Below are 20,524 nucleotides of genomic sequence, written 5' to 3' on the forward strand. Positions count from 1 at the left end.
AAGGAGGTATTGCTGTGGTCTATAGTGCACAGAGGTAAAAATGAGGCTCAGTGTGGTTAAATAGCTTGCCCAGGGTCGCAGAGCTAGTAGGTGGGGGAGCTGGGATTTGGACCCAGAGCCTAGACTCTTTCCCTTTTGCCTCTCAGTCTGCTGAGCAGGTTGGTTTTGGCTCCGGTGAGGGAGATAATGTCTGTTTGGGGATGTCTGGTCCAGAGTTCCAGACCTGGCTCCAAACAACGTTAATTTATTGAATAATAATAGTAAGCACCATCGTTCACTGAATCCCTACGTGTGGTATGCCCTTTTTCATCGGGTCCTCTTAGCCTCCCCACAGAGTAGCTACTGGAATCCCTGTTTTTAAAGGTGGAGAATAGAAGCACAAAAGAGGACTGAAGGTCATGTAGCTAGCTCATCAGTGGTTAAGCCAGAATTTGAACCTGGGCAGCCTGGCTCCAGAATATCAGTCCGTGATCATTTAAAACTAGATAAATCTATGTAGGCCAGATGTGTAAACTCCTCTTGAACCCCATGGTTCTTCTGGAGCCAGACTCGGGGAGGAGGTGCAAGGCAGGAACAGACTACAGGACACTTCCTGGCCCCCTGAGCTTGAGGAGTGCAGAGTTTATCTGTCCCTTGCGTGATTCCTGGGGGAAGGGAGAAATGGGGGCTGGGGTGGGGGGGTGGGCACAGTAGGGCAGTCCTTGTGTCTCCAGGACCAGGGTCAGGGGGAGGCCAGGGCAACCAGCCTGGCTGAAGCCACTGTTAACTCAGAGACCTCAGCGGGATATTGGCCCCAGCCTCAGTCCAGGGCTCTGGCCTCAGGCCTGACTCTCCTGGGTTTCTATCCCAGCCTTCCAATGTCTTCCTGGGGTGGGGAATCTCAGAGCGCTGGCTTATGTGAGGACTTTGCTCTGAAATTTCCTCCTTCAACACCAAATCCCTGGGCTGGCCTGCCTGTCCCACTTCCCCCTTTTGGAGGAAGTGGATCCTTTCCTCTTTTGGGTAGCTGTGTGATTTGAATAATTGAGTGTTTCCCAGCTGGCACCTGGCCGTGGAGGGCTCAGCTCTGCAACGCCTCTGGCTGGGGCTCTGAGGCAGGCCTGCCAACTTCCTCATCCAATCATGGTGGGCAGAATATAGGGAGAGTGCCTGTCTTGTTGGTTTGGCCAGGCCAGGCCCCAGATGATTCCTGGGAGAGGCAGTGCCGGCATCTGGCTGTGTCTCCTCATTTTCTGAAGTGGCAAGTGGCTCCTGGTGGGGGAAGAAAGGGGCTGCCCCTGCTTCAGTGGCCTTTCTCATCAGCTCACCTGGGTGTCAACTTCTTAGCACCTGTCTGGGTGGAGAAAGGAGGAAGCAGAGTCAGGAAGGGGGAAAGATAAATGCAGAGGACAATATTCATTCATTTGCTCACTCATTCGACAAACATTGTCTTAGCCCAACTGCCTGCTAGGCCCAGGGCTGGGTGCTAGCATTCAGGGATGAATCTGGTCTAGTTTTTGCCTTCAGGAAGCATCCAGCGTGTGAGGAGATAGTCATGTAAGGAGTCCCTACAGAGACCCATGAAAGAGTGTAGGAGCCATGGGACTGGAGGAGGCCACCTAACCAAGCCTTGGGCAGAATGACCACAAGGGATTTCTGGACGAGGTGCAGGTGGTATTAGATTTTTTTTTCCCCCCTCCAACAAATATTTACTGAGCATCATCTATAGGCAGGTGTGGTTCTAGGTGCTGGGATACAGCAATGAATGCCACCAAAGTCCAGCTGGAGCTCCATTGTACTGGAAGAGACAGACGATGAAGTATTTATGTTAATTTCAGACAGTGGTGAGCACTGTGAAGGGTATGAACAGGGTTGTGAAATAGTGAGGAACTGGAGAGGAGCGGAGGCCTCTTCACCCCGCGTGGGCAGGGAAGGAAAGGACACAAGAGGTGGTCTTTGACCTGAAGAAGGAGGAATGAGCCAAACATCTTCCTGGGGGAAGAGTGTTCCAGGCTGATGATTGGCCAGGGTAAAAGCTCTGAGGGGAGAAAGCAGGGCAGAGAAGTTGTGTGTGGTGCGGGGTGGGGGCCAGGAGGTGCTGTCAGAGAGGCGGGCAGGACCCAGAGATGGCAGACATCTGACCAGCTGTGGAAGAATAAGCGGGGCCTGCCAGGAGAAATAAGGGGTTGGGTGACCTCCTGTTTGCTGGATGGCCCCTTGAGAAATGTGAGTAGGAATAGCCTTTGGGACCTGACATTCTGTCCCTCTCTAAGTACACATGGTGTGGGGCAGCTGAGGCCCAGAGAGGGAAAGTGACCCTCCTGAGGTCCACAAGGGGAGGTGGTGGGACTAGATCTAGGTCCCATAGTCATTAACCAGTTTTTCTCCAACGTGCCCACACAGCCCCTCTGCATTAAGGTGGACATTAATTTTGCCAAGAAAGTTCCATACGTTGCCTAGTCTGACAGAAAGGCGAGGCTCCAAGAGGAACAGGGACCTGGTTAAGAGTCATTCAGACCTCGGTTCCATATAACTGGCCACGGCCAAGTGACTAAACCTCAGTTTACTCATAAAATGGGGACAGTAATGGTTTCTAGCTCATAGACTGCTGAGGACACAGTGAGAGAATAGGTGTCGAGCACTTTCTATGGTGTTTGGCACAATGCAAATATGGGGAGCACTTTTGTTTCCATTTTAAGTTATTGTATGGACCCTGGGGTCTTTTTCAATGGATTAATCATGATCCTCATCACTGGTCCACAATGGCTCTTTGTCTATTTTATTACTAAAAATAAATTAAAAACTCCTATGAACCGTCATCCACACTACCAGGACTAGGATATTGACAGTAATTTACATCTTCCTCCAGTCTCCTCCAGCTCTCTGCCATCACTTGTCTTCATGTGGGGTCACCACTCTCCTGAATCTAGGGTTTCTCATTCCCGCTCTTTTTTTTAAAGTAATCTCTATGCCCAATTTGGGATTGAACTCACCACCCTGAGATCAAGAGTCACATGCTGTACTGACAGAGCCAGCCAGATGCCCCAAACTTTGACTTTTTTGACTGTTATTTAAGATCACATATGTGAGTTTCATACACATGAGTCATACATAAATATATATATTTAACTTCATAAAAGTATCATACTTTATGTAATCTCCTTAGACTTGTTTTCTCACTGAATCCTATAGCTGAAATTGACTCAATTGTTGCATGTAGTTATATATATTTCTTTACTTTTGTATATATGATATATACCAGATAACTATTTCACATTTATTTATTTGATTTCTTGTTGGTGGCATTGGGTTACTTTCAGGTGTTTTTCTAGTGTGGAAAAAGTACCTATGAATATTCACATACACATTTTACAATGCATGCATATAGGAATTTTCTCGTGATACATACCTAGCCATGGATTGTTGGGTCATAGGGGTATGTGAAAATTTGTTCAGCATTACAAGACAAGAACAAAATGGGTTGGGTCTGTTTGTACCCCTTCCAGTAACATATAAGAACTGTTCTGTGTCTCTGTAACACATGGTGTTGTCCGACTTACAGTTTTTTCCGATCCAATAAGAATAACAATTTCTCTTTGTAGACTTGATTTGCAATTCCCTGATTACCAGCAAAGTTGAGTGTGTAGAGTATGTATGAGTCCTCTTCTGGTGACGTCTTTTGCCCATTTTTCTTTCTTGTCCTTTTTTTGTCCTTTTCTTACTGATTTGTCACAGTTCTTCATATTCCTGAGTCTAGTCATATTTTGGAAACAGAAATTCTAAAATTTAACAAAGGTCAGTTTATCAATCTTTCTTTCTTTCTTTTTTTTAATGTTTATTTATTTTGGAGAGAGAAAGAGACAGAGTGTGAGCAGTAAAGGCGAAGAGAGAGGGAGACACAGAATCTGAAGCAGGCTCCAGGCTCTGAGCTGTCAGTACAGAGCCCAATGTGGGGCTTGAATTCATGAACCCTGAGATCATGACCTGAGCTGAAATCAGATGCTTGACCACTGAGCCACCCAGGTGCCCCTCCTTTTTTTTTTTTAACAGACAATTTTATTTTATTTATTTTTAAGGTACAAATTAAGACTTTTTTTTTTTTTTAAAGCAGCCTCCATGCCTAGCATGGAGCCCAATGCAGGGCTTGAACTCACAACCGTGAGATCAAGACCTGAGCTGAGCTGAGATTAAGAGTTGGACACTTATCTGAGCCATCCAGGAGCCCCGATGATAGTTTTCTTTTGTATTTTTAGATCTTCGTGCTTTTGAACTTTTTTCTTAAAAAGTTCAGACAACCTTATTACACTGCCAGTACAATCTTAAATAAAAATGGTGATACTAGGTATCTTTGCCTTGTTTTTTTATTTTAGAAAGAATATTCTAATATTCCCCTTTTAATATATATGTCTTGTAGATTTTTAAAAAATGTTTATTTATTTTAAGAGAGAGAGACAGATAGAAAGTGAGCAGGGGAAGGGGTAGAGAGAGGGAGACAGAGAATCCCAAACAGGCTCCGCACTGTCAGCACAGAGCCCTATGTGGGGCTCGAATTCACAAACCGTGAGATTATGACCTGAGCTGAAATCAAGAGTCTGATGCTCAACTGATTGAGCCACCTACAAGGAGCCCCTTGTAGATTTTTTGTAAACTGATTTTTTTCAGGTTAAGGAAGCTCTCTTCTATTCACAGCTTACTGAGAGCTTTTTGAAAATAATAATTAGTGTTGAATGGTATTAAATGCGTTCAAAAAGTATCTTGAGATGATTAGATGGTTTTTCTCCTGTAATCTGTTAATGAATTTAATTACATGTATAGATTTTCTAATAAACTATTCTTGCATCCTAGGAGAAACATAACATTCATTATGTATATATTGGTTATGGTCTGATAATCTCTTGCTTGGAATTATAAATAGACCTCTAATTTTCATTTTTATACTGTACTTTTTTGGCTTTGGTATTGCAATTATAATGTCCTCATAAAAGTAGATAGTAATGTTTTCTCTTTTGCTTTCTTCTGGAAAAAGTTTGGGTAAATTTGAGATGATTTGTTTCCTTAAGTCTGATAGAACTGATCTGTAAAATCACCTTGGCCTGTTCTCTTTGTGGAAAGATTTTTACTTTCCTGCTTCAGTTTTTATTTATTTATTTATTAAAAAAATTTTTTTAATGTTTACTTTTGAGAGAGAGACAGAGTGTGAGCAGGGGAGGAGCAGAGAGAGAGGGAGACACAGAATCTGAAGCAGGCTCCAGGCTCCGTGCTGTCAGCACAGAGCCCAATGTGGGGCTCAAACCCACAAACCGTAAGATCATGACCTGAGCCAAAGTTGGACACTCAACCAGCTGAGCCACCCGGGGGGCCCCTGTTTCAGTTTTTAAATTTAGGTTTTTTATTTCTTCTTGAGTCAGTTTTGGTAAGTTATATCTTTAGGAATATATGTATTTAATCTACATTTTCAAATTTACTGGCATCAGGTTGCTTATAGCATTTAAAAAAATCATATCCCCTTTTCTATAAGTGTCTTATCTCTTTTATTGTATTTAAAAATTTTTTTTCTTAATCTTTATTTTTGAGAGGGAGAGAGAGAGACAGAGCATGAGTCGGGGAGGGGCAGAGAGAGAGGGAGACACAGAATCCGAAACAGGCTCCAGGCTCTGAGCTGTCAGCACAAAGCCCGACGTGGGGCTGGAACTCACAAATTGCGAGATCATGACCTGAGCCAAAGTCAGACACTTAACCGACTGAGCCACCCAGGTGCCCCTCTTTTATTGTATTTTTAAAATTAATCTTGCCTCAAGTTTATGGACTTTTTAAAGGACATACTTGTGGCTTTGATCTTTTCAATTGAATCTTTGTTTTTTGTTTTGTTGATTTCTGTTCTTTATAATCTCCTTTTATTTTCTTTGGGTTGCTGTGTTTTCTAACTTCCTAAGTTGGACACTTAACTCGTTAATTTTTACCCTTTCTTTGCTGCATTCTATAATTTTTGGTGTATAAATGTTTCTGTGATCATTCAATCCTAAGTAATTTTAAATTTCTACTATGACTTTTCTTTGATCCAGTTTATTTAGAGATGTTTTTAATCTGAGTGTATGGGGAACTGTTTGTCCTTTTAAAAATATGACTTCTAAAAAACAAAAAACAAAAAACATGACTTCTAAATTGTACCATTGTCAGAGAATGTGGGCTATGTAAAAACCTGTCATTTAAAATGAGAGGCTTGCTTTATGGCCTGGTATGTGATCAATTTTTAAAATGTTTGAGTGTTTCTGAAAAGAATCTGTTTATGTACTTTTATTTCTGCCTGCCTGCATTTTTATTTCAATTTATCTTGCCTTTTCTTTTTTAATGTTTTATTACTTTAAAAAAATTGTCAGCTGTAGTTTTTCCCTACAAAGACCAGATTAACATTTTCTCATCTCTCTCCATCTCCCTCTTAAGCCCTCATATTCTTCACTGACTTGTCCTTCAGCCCCTGTGACATCACATTAAAATTGTTTTTAAAAAATAAACTTTATTTGTTATTTGCTCAGCCTTCAGATATCTTTAGTTTTATCTGTTCACTTTATTTCTATTAAGTGGTTACTTCCAAAAAAATTGGGGGGTGGGATGTCTTTTTGGACAAACCTGAGCCATGTAGTGTGATTTTCATTAGCCTTTAGTATTTGAATGACAGTTTAGCTGGATATGAAATTCTTGATTCAAATTCTTTTCCTTTGGTACTTTAGTCAATTTAATTTGATTATTCCTTTGTAAGTAATCAAAATTTATGTATTTTGAGAGAGAGAGAGAGAGAGAGAGCAAATGGGAGGAGCAGAGAGAGAGAGAGAGAGAGAATCCCAAGCAGACTCCATACTGTCAGTGTGGAGCCCAATACAGGGCTCAAACCCAAACCATGAGATCATAACCTGAGCTGAAGTCAGATGCTTACCTGACTGAGACACCCAGGTACCCCTTCACTATAATATTTCTAAGAGTTCATTTTTCCTTCTCTGTCCTATTTAGTATATTTGAGGCCCTTTCAAAGGGAGATCTTTCATCTTTCTTTAGTTCCAAGGTTATCTTCATTATTTCTTGAAATATCTCCTCCCTTGACTTATTTTCCTTTCCTGGGACTCCTGTTATCTAGATGTTGGCACTTAGATATCCATCTCTCTTTTTGTTGATGCATAATTTCATACAATAAAATGCATAGATGTTAAGTGCACAATTCAGTGTGTTTTAACAAATATACATTACCTTGTAATCATGATCTCAAACCAAGATTTAAAGAGAGCAACATTTCCATCTCTCCAGCAAGTTCCTTCATGCCCCTTTCCAGTCCATTTTGCCTCCAAAATGCAATCATTGTTCTGATTTGTTTCACTATAGATTAGATTGGTCTTCTCCGGAGTTTCATATAGATGGATTACGCAGCATGTACTCTTTTATGTTCTGCTTCTTTCACTTGGCATAGTGTTTCTGAGATGCATCTATGTTTGTTGTATCCTTTGTTCACTCTTCTTGGCTGAGCAGTTTTCTGTTTTATCACTATACCACCATTGTTTATTCATTTGTTAATGAACATGTAAACTGTTTCCAGTTTGAGGTTATTATAAATAAAGCTATGAACACTTATGTATAAATCTTCATGTAGGCATATTTTCATTTCTTTTGAGCAATTACTTTGGGGTAGAATTGCTGGATCATGTGGTAAATGTATGTTTACCTTTATATGGAACTGCCAAACTCTTTTCCAACTTCATTGTACTATACTATATTCTCATGAACAATATATGAGGCTTCCGGATTTTTCTACATTCTTGACAGTGTTTAATTTTACAAGGCATACTTTCATTTGGTTTCGGTTGTTCTGGTGGGTGTGAAATGGGTTTAATTTTCATTGATAGCAATGATGTGGAACACCTTTCCATGAACTATTGGTTATTGGTTACGTTTTCTTTTTTAAGTGGCTAAGTCTTTTGCCCATTGTGTGTGGGAGGGGAGGGGCTGCTAATCATTTTATTCTCAACTTTAGTATTTTTAAATTTACTGGATACGGTCTTGCAGTCGTGTGTACTATGCAAGTTCTTTTCCATTATGTGTCTCGTGTATTCACTTTTTTTTTAAGTTTATTTATTTTGAGAGAGAGAGAGAGCGTGCCCAAGTGTGGGGAGGGGCAGAGAGAGAGAGAGAGAGAGAGAGAGAGAGAGAGAATCCCAATCTGGCTCCTTCCTGTGCTGTGATGTCATAGTGCAGAACCCCACACAGGGCTCAATCTCACAAACTGTGAGATCATGACCTGAGCCAAAGTCAAGACTTGTATGCTTAACTGACTGAGCCACCCAAGCGCCCCTATTCACTTTTTTAATGGTATCATTTTTTTTTTACCTCTTTTGCTTTTTTTTTTTTTTTAATTTTTTAAAGTTTATTTATTTTTGAGACAGAGAGAGACAGAGCATGAACGGGGGAGGGTCAGAGAGAGGGAGACACAGAATCTGAACTCATGACCTGAGCCGAAGTCGGCCGCTTAACCGACTGATCCACCCAGGCGCCCCCTTCTTTTGCTTTTTTAATTTTCTTAACGTTTATTCTTTTTTTTTTTTTTTTGATAGCAAAAGACAGAGTGTGAGTGGGGGAGGGTCAGAGAGAGAGGGAGACAGAATCCAAAGCAGGCTCCAGGCTCCGAGCTGTCAGCACAGGGCCTGATGCAGGGCTTGAACTCGTGGACCGTGAGATCATGATCTGAGCTGAAGTCGGATGCTTAACTGACTGAGCCACCCACGTTCCCTCCTTTTTTTTTTTTTTTTTTTGTTTTTTTAATGCTTATTTATTTTTGAGAGAGAGGGAGAGGGAGGGAGGGAGCACTCATGCATGTGCCTGTGAGCGGGGGAGGGGCTGAGAGAGAGAGGGACAGAGGATCTGAAGCAGGCTCCACGCTGAAAGCAGCAAGCCTGCCCAACTGGAACCCACAAATCGTGAGTTCATGACCTGATCAAGTCAAGACTTGGACACTTAACCGACTGAGCCACCCAGGTGTCCCCTTAATAGTATCTTTTGATGGGCAGAAATTTTAACTATTGATGAAGTCCTATTTATCAGTTTTTTCTTTTTGAGGTGTCACCTTCCCCAAAGTCACAAAGATAGCCTCTTATGTTTGCTTCTAGAAGCTTTGTGGTTCTGGCTTTTATAATTAGGTTTATGATCCATTTCAAATTAATGGAGTAAGGTTGGGGGCGGTGTTTTAGCTTATTTATTTATTTATTTATTATTTATTTATTTATTTATTTATAGTGCAAGTGGGGGGTGGGGGAGAGAAAGAAAGAAAGAAAGAAAAGCAAGGAGCCTGATGAGGGACTCAAACTCATGAACTGGGAGATCATGACCTGAGCTGAAGTCCAACACTTAACCGACCAAGCCACTCAGGTGCCCTGATGTTTAACTTTTTAACTGAAGTTTTACCATCTCTTTCATATTTTCTGTTTCCTAAAGTTTCCTGGCCTCTTCTTGGAAGTGTTCCTCTATCTGGTATCCCAGTTCCCTATTTCTACTCTACCTATTACGTTTGTTATTTCGACAGGCTTTTCATGCAGAATATTTTTACTTGGGTCCTCTAACACTTTACTGTTTTTTTATATTGTGAATATCTTCCCTTCTTTTCTGTGTTTCTAATGCTTATTTAATTTTTAAAATGTTTATTTATTTTCGAGAGAGAGACAGAGAGTGAGTGGGGTTGGGGAAGAGAGAGAGGGAGACACAGAATCTGAAGTAGGCTCCAGGCTCTGAGCTGTCAGCACACAGCCCTATGCAGGGCTCGAACTCACAAACTGTGAGATCATGACCTGAGCTGAAGTCGGACACTTAACTGACTGAGCCACCCAGGCACCCCTCTAATTCTTTTTTTTTTTTTAATTTTTTTTAATGTTTATTTATTTTTGAGACAGAGAGAGACAGAGCATGAACGGGGGAGGGTCAGAGAGAGGGAGACACAGAATCCGAAATAGGCTCCAGGCTCTGAGCTGTCAGCACAGAGCCCGACGCGGGGCTTGAACTCACGGACCGCGAGATCATGACCTGAGCCGAAGTCGGCCGCTTAACTGACTGAGCCACCCAAGTGCCCCCAAAGTGGAAATATTTAATATGAAAAACTGGCCTCATCATCTGCCCTTGCCCCTTTGCATGCACCTCACAGCTCACTATTCTCAAAAAAAAAAAAAAAAAAAAAAGACATTCATGGCCCCCAGAACTTTGCATGGGCTATTTCCTCTGCTTTGACTGTCTTCCCTCCACTTCTGGAAAGATTCCGGTGCATACTTGAGACTCCTTCCCTGATGGCCCCTTATGGTCACTGTGATACTCAGTGATGGCATGGGAGTCTGGAGTTAGGAAACCTGGCTGCTTGTCCTGATTCTTCAATTCACTGGCTGTCAGTTTTGGGGACGGTCACACTACCTCTTTAGGTTCCTGCTTGGGAAAAAAAAAATGAGTGTCAGGGTAGATCATTCCTTTTTTTTTTTATTTTTAATTTTTTTTTTGAGACAGGGAGAGGCAAAGCATGAGCAGGGAAGGGGCAGAAAGAGAGGAAGACACAGAATCTGAAGCAGATTCAGATGTGGGGCTCGAACTCATGAACTGCGAGATCATGACCTGAGCTGAACGAAGTCTGCCGCTTAACTGACTGAGCCACCCAGGAGCCCCTAGGGTAGATCATTCCTAGACTCTCTTTCAGCTCTGACCAGCTGACGCGGTAGTGAAGAGTGAAGGTCCTGGAGTGGGGCTGCTTATGATCCCTTCCTGGGTTAGCGCTTAGTGACTGTACTTCAATGCCTCCTTTGCTAACCTAGCATCATGGTTAAAAGTTTCTACTTCAGAGTTGGACAGTTTGGGTTCCTAGTCCCAGCCCTACCACTGCTTGCTGTGTGATCATTGGCAAGTGACTTAACCTCTCTGTGCTTTTTTTTCCTCTTCTGTAAAATGGGGTTGATACTAAGGGTGCCTACCTCAAAGTGTGAGAGCACAATGAATGCAGCTATTGTTATGCTGTTGGTGGTGGTTCACCATTATGCAAATCTCTATTCGGTTCAACAAATTCTTTGTTTGTGCCCTGCTAAATGTTTTCTAAATACGCTTTCTATTGGATTTTATCTCTTAACAGATACTCTCCATTGCATCTTATCTTTACAACAACCTTGCAAGATGGGGATGACTAACCTTGTTTGACAGATAAGGAACCTGCAGCCCCAGAGGCAAAGTCACTTTCAAAGCTGCACCGACAGGACTTAACCCTTGTCTACCTTCTCCATGGCCAAGATCTTTCCACTATGCTCCATGTTCAGAAAGATTAGTTGGGGGTTTTGGGGATTACCGGATAAACCCAGATGGGAAAGCTCAGTGAGAAGCTCCCCCACCCCCCTACACATGTATTCCAGCTGTCTGCCTGCCCTTGGCCATTCACAAGCTGTCTTTTGTAGATTTCACGCAAATGTGGGTTTAGTGATGGGCCAGAAGTTAATTGAGGAGGCAGAACAAGGGTGGGTTGGACAATTAGGGGCTCCTATGACCTGGGATAGAGAGCCAGAGGGTCTCTGGGAAAGGGAGGGGGACTCTCGGAGGACAGGAAATCAGCAAAGAGGCGGTCTGAGTTTCGACAAGCCCAGAGCTGAAGATGGAGGCAGATGTGGGCCTTGCCAAGACGCAGCTCCAGAGGGTGGCACTGGGGTTGAACCCTGACCTCTTTGTGCTCCTGCGGGTCTGGGCATGTGGCTTCACCTCTGAGAGCCCCAGTTGCGTCATCTGCAAGAAGGCTGCTAGTGCCATTTGGTAGAGTTAGGGGAGAGGGCATAGGGGAGCCCAGTAACCCCCGGTTAGATTAGCATATGCAGGTGGACCTGAGATTTAATCCTGAAGCTTCCTGAAGTTTCCTTATCTACAGTTTGGGAGTCTCCTGCTCAGCTGTGTGGGATTATTGCAAAGCCACGGGGTGAGGGGTGAGGAGTGAGGAGTTCTGCGTGAGCCTTTCTCTGTCCTCTCTATTTAAAACTGCAAACTGCAAACACCATGTCCTCCTCCCCACCCCCCTCCTTTTCCTCCACCACGTGGTATCCTATTGACTTTATTTCTTCTTTGTTGTCTGCTCCTGCCGGCAGCCCAGCCAGGATTTGGGTTGTTTGGTTCTGCAAGTAGAACAGCCCCCGGCTATAGCAGGTGCTCAGTAAATAGCGGTCAACTGATTGATTGTTGGTTCGATAACAAGTAGGGAAGGGCCCTCGTGTATAGGGATGAGTCAGTATCAGTTGGATCTTGGAAATGTAGAGTAGAGGTCCGAAAGCTTGCTTGAGGTGTCCAGGACTGCCTGGGAAAGCATTTGGGGCTTCGGGGCCTAGATTTCAGGGTGGTTCCTGGTCCCTCTCTGGCTACAGCCGGTGGGAGGTGAGTCCCGTAGGATAGTAAAGGTGTTGGGCCTGAGTACTGGGGCTTCTTGAGGAGCCAAGAGCCTCAGGCAAACAGGGAAGCCATGATACTTGGCTTTCTCTTTAGCCTTTTTTTTTTTTTTTATTGAATTTTTAAATTTTTGTATGTGATTTTTTTGTTTTGTTTTGTTTAAAGTAATCTCTATACCCAACGTGGGGCTTGAACTCACAACCCTGAGATCAAGAGTTGCTGGGGTGCCTGGGTTGCTCAGTTGGTTGAGCATCCAACTTATGCTCAGGTCGTGGTCTCAAGGTTCATGAGTTTGAGCCCCTCATCGGGCTTTGTGCTGGCAGCTCGGAGCCTGAACCCTGCTTTGGATTCTGTGTCTCCCTCTCTCTCTGCCCCTCCCTTGCTCATTCTCTCTCTCTCTCTCTCTCTCTCTCTCTCTGTCTCAAAAATAAATGAACATTAAAAAAATAAAAATAAAAGAGAGTTGCATGTTCTACCAACTGAGCCAGCCAGGTGCCCCACTTCTTTAACTTTTTAAACCACTCTGACTTCCCCTAAGCAGAACAGACTACCTCAAAGAAATGACAGCCCCCAATGCCAACCCTGCACCGAAAGGCCTAGGAGAAAAAGCACTGGGCTTGGAGCCAGGCAGATCCCACAGCATGGCCTGGCCTTGCCCCTCTTTAGCAGAAGGGTCTCGGGCAGGTCACTTCACCTCTCTGTGTTTCCTCTGTGAAATGGGTGTAGCAGGATCCCCCTGTACTCCGACCTCCTAGGGCTTTTGTGTAAAACCCAGTAAAAATGTGTATTATGACCAATCGTCACTAGACCGAAGGTCCCACAAGGAAGATCTTGCACCTGCAGCCCCTAACACAGGGGCACTTGGAACGTGGTGATCCAAGAGCTAACGTCCACTGACAACAACTTCTGGAAGGGGAGGGTCTCAGTCCTGCCTGTAGTAGGGTTGTTACGTCCTGTTCAAGGATCTCCCACGGTTCCGAGGGTTTATAGATTCCAAAAAGAAAACCTACCTTGTGTTCAGCTGGACTTTTATTTAGCCATGCATTTGAACTTTACTGACCCATCTCTAACTTGTTTGCAAGCTTTTTCCTTTGGTAGGAACAGCTGGCTGAGTATGACACGATGCGGTTGCTTACATTATAAGGGGCTCAGAGAAACCGACTGAACTGGAGTTCTAAGGTCAGACTGTGTTCCAAGTAACAGTAAATCCAAGGCAAACAATAAGGGGTATTAATTGGCTCATGGAACCTGGATGGTCAGAAGCGAGCTTCAGGCATGGCTGCATCCAGGGACTCAAGCAATGTTACCCAAGACTCCAAATTCTCTGTGTCTAGTTCACCTTCTAAGGAGTTGCTTCATCTTCAGGCTCCTCACAGCCCTCCTCCCCACTGCCTCACCCTTACAACACACCATCCAGGCGGAGAGAGTCTTCCACTTTAAGCCAGTCAGGACCCACCTGCAGCTGCTGGGGGTGAGATCAATCCCATCCAAACCACATGGCCAAAAGGGGGAGGGTTGCTGTCCAAGGAAACTGGGGCATTGTCAGGAAGGGGAAGTGGATTCTGGGTGGCCAGAGATTACAGCAAATATCCACGATCGTCATCAGAAGGAATGTGAAAAGCCAGAGGAACATCTGCAGAGCACTTTACAGTTTGCAAAGTTCCTCCCTCCCAAGAAGCTGCTATTGGAGGCAGAATGGCATTTATTATCCCTGCTTCACAAATGAGGAAACAGCTCTTGAGTATTTGGCCAGGACACTGACTTGTACCCCCCCTGGCCTGCCCCTGCCCGTCTCAGCCCCTCTGGGGAGTTATAAACCCAGAAAGGCTGACCTGGGAGGGAGGGGGCCCAGGGGGCGTGGGCCAGGGGCGGAGGCCTGACTTCAGGACCTGTGGTGGGGGTGGCACTCACAGCCAACACTGCAGGGCACACACAGACACGGGCAGAATGAGATCACGCAGCACACTGGTGCGGGGCTCCCCGTACCTAGCGGTGGCTGAGGCCTCCGCTGTGCCATCGGTGATGGAAGCTGCCCTGGCAGATGACCCGGATGGCGGTAGCAAGCTGGATGTGGAGCCAGCCAGGCCTGGCCCGGATCCCAGCTCTCCCACGCGGTTGCTGTGTGACCCTGCTCCTCCCGCCCATTTCCTGAGTCTCCGTTTCGTCTTCTGACCCAGGGCTGATAATTCCCACCTCCCAGGATCCTTGGAAGGCGGAACCCAAAGCTCCGGCACATAGTAGGTGCTCCATTAAGAGTCCTTCCCTTTCCGTCTCCGCAGCGTCCTGTTAATAGCTGTGTGACCTCGGCCAAGCAACTGAACTTCTCTGTACAGTGGGAGCAACGATCGCACACGCGAGAGTGCTGCTGTGAGGGCTAGGCGAGTCGGTGCATGCGAAGCACTTAGAACCGGGCCTGGCACGCTCACTGTACCTATTACTACCAGCTAACGTTTATTGTGTGTTTCATGGGCCGAGCCCTCGGTATTTATCTTCCGGTTTTTTGGTCGTGTTCTCATGCTTACAATCGCACAGTGACAGCGGCACTCACTGCGATGACCTCCCTTGCACGAGTGAGGAAACTGAGGCCCAGAAAGGTGAAGTGACGTGCCCAAGGTCGTGAAACCAGTAAGCAATGGGGACTCTGCCGAGCTGTGCACCCTTGGGTGGGACCCTCGCTTCCGCCCGCCCAGGTTTCCTGTTGGGGGGGTGGGGGGCGGTATCCCTGCCCTGATACCTCCTGGGGTCACCAGCAAATGCAAATAGCAGCAGGAGCCGCCGCCTCCTGCTGCTGGAAGGTTCTCTGGGAATGTAAGGAACGCTGTTATCCAGCGCCAGCTGCAGAGTGCTATCTCTGGGAACATCCGTGTCCTCCCTGCTCTGACGCGAGCAGGGTGATCGCGACACCCCCCCCCGCACATGCCACCCAGGGATGCTGCTTGTGTTGGCTGGCACCCAGCAGGCTACAAGTTCACCGCCTATCTCCCCAATCCGGAGTTGTCACGGCCTCTCTCAGGGCGCACGTGGGGCCTGTGGAATGGCGGCTTCCTCTCCTAGGGGAAGGCCGCCAGGGTGCGTGGGCCTCGAGGGGCGGGGAGCAGAGAGAGCCATGGTGGTCCAGTGACCTGCCTGAGGACCAGCTGGAATAGGAGGCTTCGGGGGGGGGGGGAGGAGGAGGCGTGCGTCTAGGGTGTCACCATGTATGACCCCGGGTAGATCCCCTCACCCGACCCCTCTTCTGTAAGTGGCGCTGAGGAACCCTCCTCCAGGGGCTGGGGTGACATGGGATGTAGTGAGGGTGTCCAATAGCAGCTGCAGGCGGTCCATTCGTCCACAGACGCACAGTGTCCATGCCATAGCCAGAACAAATGTGGTTCATTTCCAGGCTGCTTGGGAGTTTTTACACTTGGCCCTGGAAGACAGAAACATCCACAGGGAGCGTTGAATACTGGCGGTGTGACCTCGGGCAAAGGATTTAACCTCTCTGTGTTTCTGTTCTGTCACCTGTAAAATGGTAATAATAGCACCTATGGGGTAGGTTGTTTTAGGGATTAAATGAGGCAATAGAGGTAAAATGTTTAGAACAATGGTTGGCACATAGTAAGGGCCATGAAAAGGTTTGCTATTATTTAAGGGTACAATGACAAAGTGCGAAACAAGGCCTTTTTTAGAATAGTCTCAGTTTGAATTGTTCTTTTCAATTGACACAAATCATTCATGTCTGGAATTCCAAGACATTGGCACCCACGCGAGGCCTCCCAGAGTGCTTTGTGCTTCCAGTAATAGCCCCCAGATTGTAGCTGGTTACTGTGGAGACTTGTGCCTGCCGTTGGTGTGCTGTGTGGCCCTGGGGAGGTCGTGTACCCTCTCTGTGCCTGCCTTTTCGTGTTGTCGATGATGAGAGCAAGGATGGACAGTCCTGTCTGTCTGTCTCCTGGTAGCAGAGGGGCTTCTGCTGCAGGAGTGCTGAGTGAAACACCCAAGTGCAGGGGGTGGCAAACACCTTAGAAACACACAGCACATGCTCCCCTCCCCCTCCCCTTGCCCTCAGCTTCCAGGCTCGGCCCAGAACAAGGTGGTCTGGGACAGAACGTAACTTCTCCGTGGGATGGTAGAAGCCCGTGTGCCCATAGAGGAGCCATCCCTGACCCTCCTGTGCCCAGGCGCCCCAGCCATCTGAGCTCCCAGGAATGGGTTTCTGGGCCCCGCCCCCCACCCCCCACCCTGCCAGCTCTCCTACCAGCTGAACCTTGACTGGCTCTAGTCTTCTGCCCACAGAGCCAGTTTGTGGCATGAAGACCATCCAGATGCCCCAGGGAGCCCCAGAAAAGCTTTGGCTGCAGAGCCCAGGCCTTTGGGGCTTCTGATTCTGGCTCTGCTGTGTGGTCTTGGGCAAGCAGCAGACCGTCTGAGCTTCAGTGTCTTAACCTGTAAGATGGGCTGGCATGTAAGCGGGCAGGAGACATGCAGGGTGTGCTCTTGACCCCGTGAGCTCAGCAGGCAGAGCCCGTTGTGGCTGGTCTGGGCTGCCCCTCCTCCCTCCTGTCAGGGGCACCCTCTCTCTCTGTTCACCTCAACCCCCACCGTCCTTCCGGCCTGGCTTTCCTCCCACTCTGTCCGTGGAACCCTCCTGGCTGATCCTGGGGGTTCTCTCTTTCTCCCCTTCAAGAGGAAAAGAACACGTTGCACTGCTTCTGGTGGGTTGTCTCTTCCCATGTGGAAACATGGAGCCCCTTGACCATGAGAACTGGAACCTCTACCCCTTGCCTTTAGTTAAATACCCACCTCCTGCCAAGTGGAGGTCCTGTGGGGCTTTGCAGGCAAGCAGGTCTGTGGGAAAGCCCTGGGGGCTAATGCCTGCCTGGCCAAGCTGAGCCAGCAGAGAAGGGTCTGTCGGTTTTCTGCTCCAGGCGTTCAAGGGCTCCTCTTACCCACCGTCCCGCCCCCCCCCCCCATCCTAGCTGCAGGCTGATATTCACTGAACACTTACCATGCCCTGGGGGCTGTTTGAATCCTGTCCGTCTATTAACTCACACAATCCTGACAGCGACCCTGTGGTTTCTGTTAGCCTCCCACTTTGCAGACACAGGCCGGGGGGCCGTGGCCCTTAGCTACTCTCCCTGGCTCAAGAGGGGCAGAGGCAGGATCTGAACCCTGTGGCCTGGCTGCACAGCTCGCTCTTTCTGCGGCTGAGCTGTCTTCAGCCGCTCACGCCTTGACCCCACCACCCTTCAAACCCACCTACCGACATTCCCTGGCCACCCAGCTGTGTGCCAGACTCTGCCGGCCACGGGGCGGCCACCATCAGCAGAGCTCACGCCACAGGAAGAAATGACAACTGATGGCTCTCTTAAGGCTCTGATAGAGGTGACCAAGGCCTTGAGCGCCCCCGGTTCCAGAAGCTTCAGGAAGAGTCAGAACTACCACATGGGCTGAGACGGGGGTGCAAGGCAGCTCTGTGGAAGGTGGAAGGATGATGGGAGGGATGCGTGGAGTGGACAGCAGGGAACATTCTAGACCAGAGAACGCTGTGTACAGAGCTGCTGAGGCTGGAAGTGCTCAGGGGACAGCTGGTGTCTCAGCTGAGCCCTAAAGACAGCAATGGCTTGGCAGTGAGCAGGGTTGACATCGTGCCTCCCTGGGCACTCCCACATCTGCTTTTTGCCGGGAGAGAGTGCTGTCAGCAGCTGAGGTCTGAGCCTTGCCCTGTCCCTGGCATCTGGCCCTCCTCCTTCTGGGGAAGCCCCTCCTTGGGTCTGACCTGCAGCCCACTGTGACCACCACGCATTCCTTCCTGAGCCCTATACCCAGAGGCTGCCTCATGGCGGCCATAAATAACTTACGTCAGTGAATGAATAAAGTCCTGGCCAGCAAGGCTTGCCAGAAACGCCAGACTTGGCTGAGAGAGGGATCCTGTGTCCCCTCTCTCTGACCCTGCAGCTGAAATGTTCCTCCCTGGGCAGCTGCCTCAGCCCAGTTTGGAATTGTAGGCGGCCCCCAACCCCCATCCCAATCCCCAGCCTGCTGGGAGCTCAGGGAGCACTCAGCACTTCCTGCAGCCACAGCTCCCTCACAGAGCCAGGAGGGCCCAGCTGACAGCCCAGAGGGCGCTGGCTCTGGCCTGTTCTGATTGTTCCCTGTGTGGGGGGAGTAGGAGCTGGGCACCCAGGCTAAGTCTTTTCTCTTTAGGCCTCAGTCTTCCCATCTGGGCAATGGGACACTGCGTAAAGGTGTATTTCCCAAACTAATCTGCTCACAGAATGACTCAGCACGTCTTGCCCTAGGAGATTCTGACTGAGTAGGTCTGGTGGGGGGGGGCGGGCGGGCAGGGGAATGGGAATTTGGGGGTTGGTATGTATCTTTAATCTCCTTTTTAAAATTTGAATACGTCACACCCTTTTCTTCCTGTACACTCCCTTCGCTCAAACCTCATCAGGTCCTCAGTACCTAGCAATCCAGGCAGGGTGGGGGCTCCTGGCTCCTGGGTGGAGTTTTGCATATATGGGAACCTGCCCTTTAACTGCCTCCCAATCGTTGTAAAACACCCCCATCACTCATTCTTCCCAGTCTGTCTCTCCCCACCCCCCCCCCCCCAAACCACTTGGGAATAGGGCTTTTTCCAATTTGTCCCCAGGTGATTCCTGTGGCCTGGTAGGTTTGGGGAAATGTGCTCAAAGGACCCGCCACAGCCCAGACTTTCCAGGTCAGCGACTTCTAGTCTGGAGGCTCCCTAACGACAGATAACTGCCTTCTGGCCCAGCAGAGTAAGGCTGGGGAGCACAAGGTGATCCTCCTTGAGACTTGTATTGATTTGTGAGGCCGGTGGGTGGGGGAGCCTTAGAGCTGTCCCAGCCCTGGGAGCTGGGTGGGCCCGGAGGGTCTCTGGGTGAGCTGTGGTGGAGAGACCCCGCAGCAGGGGTGACCTCCGGGTAGGTCCTGTGAGGAGTCCCATGCAGGGCGTGGCTTAGCACCTTTCATCTGTGTAAGCCTGGATCATCACCACTGTCTGCCCCCCTCCCACATCCCAACACTGCCCAGGCCGCTCTTCCCTCATTGGGGAGGGGGACAAATTATCCAGCTCAGGGTTGTTAATGAGGACTAAACTGAGGCCCCGTATGTCACACAGTGTCTGGTACACTACAGGTGCTCTCCTGAAAGGGCAATGGGTGTCAGGGTCAAAGGTGCAGGGACTGACCCAACATCACGCAGCGGGGGGAGGTGGGGCCGGGCCCAAACATGCTGGCCATGTGACAGCTGACCAAGTGACGGTACTGATGAGTCTTAGTTTCCCTGTCAACAGGGCCAACGAGCCAACCCTGCTTGTATCACTGGGGTGTTGTGAGGGTCTGACACGATTTGAGGTAAGGGCCTATTGAGAAAGACAAGGCTTTCATGGAGTGATACCACTGGATTTCCTGTGTTCGTGGTGAGCTTAGTGGCCTTTCTGGGACCAGAGAGAGGGGCCCTCTCTTGGCATGAGTGCTGACCTTGAGTGCTTTGTGCCATGACCTTGAGTGCTTTGTGCCATGACCGTGAGTGCTTTGTGCCATGACCGTGAGTGCTTTGTATCATGGGGTCTGAGGTGTCCCAGATGGCAGGAAGTGTAATCAGAAAAGGCCTGGTCTCACAGGCACACAGGCTGGTGTTCATCTGGGCTCTGGACGTGTCTCATGGCTTCACTTCTCTAAGCCTCAGTTTCTTTCTTCTTTTTTTTAATGTTTATTTTTGAGGGAGAGAGAATCTCAAGCAGGCTCTTCACTAGCTGTGAGATCATGGCCTGAGCCGATAGCAAGAGTGGATGCTCAACTGACTGGGACACACAGGCACTCCTGAGCCTCAGTTTCTGAATCTGTAAGATGGGAACTATCACTACCATCCTCACTTGATGAGATGTTGGAACGCAGGAGAAAGGGAGATGAATATGGAAAGGGGGGACTTTGGAAGCAGAAAGGGACCCTCCGGGCAGGCAGCATCTCAGCTACCTCCAGCCTGTGTGTGTGACAGGTGGCTTTGAGCCAGCACCTGGCAGTGATTCCCTGGAGCCTCCCTGCTGTCCTGCGGGGCTGCTGCTGTCCCAGTTCTGAGGCAGTGCAGGGCGTGGGGTTACAGGCTACGGAGGTTGGCAGAT

General features: G+C 47.9%; 1 protein-coding gene across 5 annotated transcripts in view; it reads left to right on the top strand.

Moving 5' to 3' along the window:
* ALPL (alkaline phosphatase, biomineralization associated) overlaps positions 1-20,524 on the top strand; it is a 97,721-nt gene that overhangs the window by 51,843 nt on the left and 25,354 nt on the right. For 2 of the 5 annotated variants that reach the window (XM_042996280.1, XM_042996281.1), the window contains exon 1: positions 14,960-15,024. The exons of 2 other annotated variants lie outside the window; for them this stretch is intronic. The gene's annotated coding sequence lies outside the window, so the exon portion shown is untranslated. Of the gene's footprint in view, positions 1-14,570; positions 14,637-14,959; positions 15,025-20,524 lie in introns of those variants that run through there. One more of the 5 variants, XM_007083728.3, reaches the window with a different exon arrangement.

The sequence above is a fragment of the Panthera tigris genome, chromosome C1 (genome assembly GCF_018350195.1).
Source record: "Panthera tigris isolate Pti1 chromosome C1, P.tigris_Pti1_mat1.1, whole genome shotgun sequence".
Classification (NCBI taxonomy): Eukaryota; Metazoa; Chordata; class Mammalia; order Carnivora; family Felidae; genus Panthera; species Panthera tigris.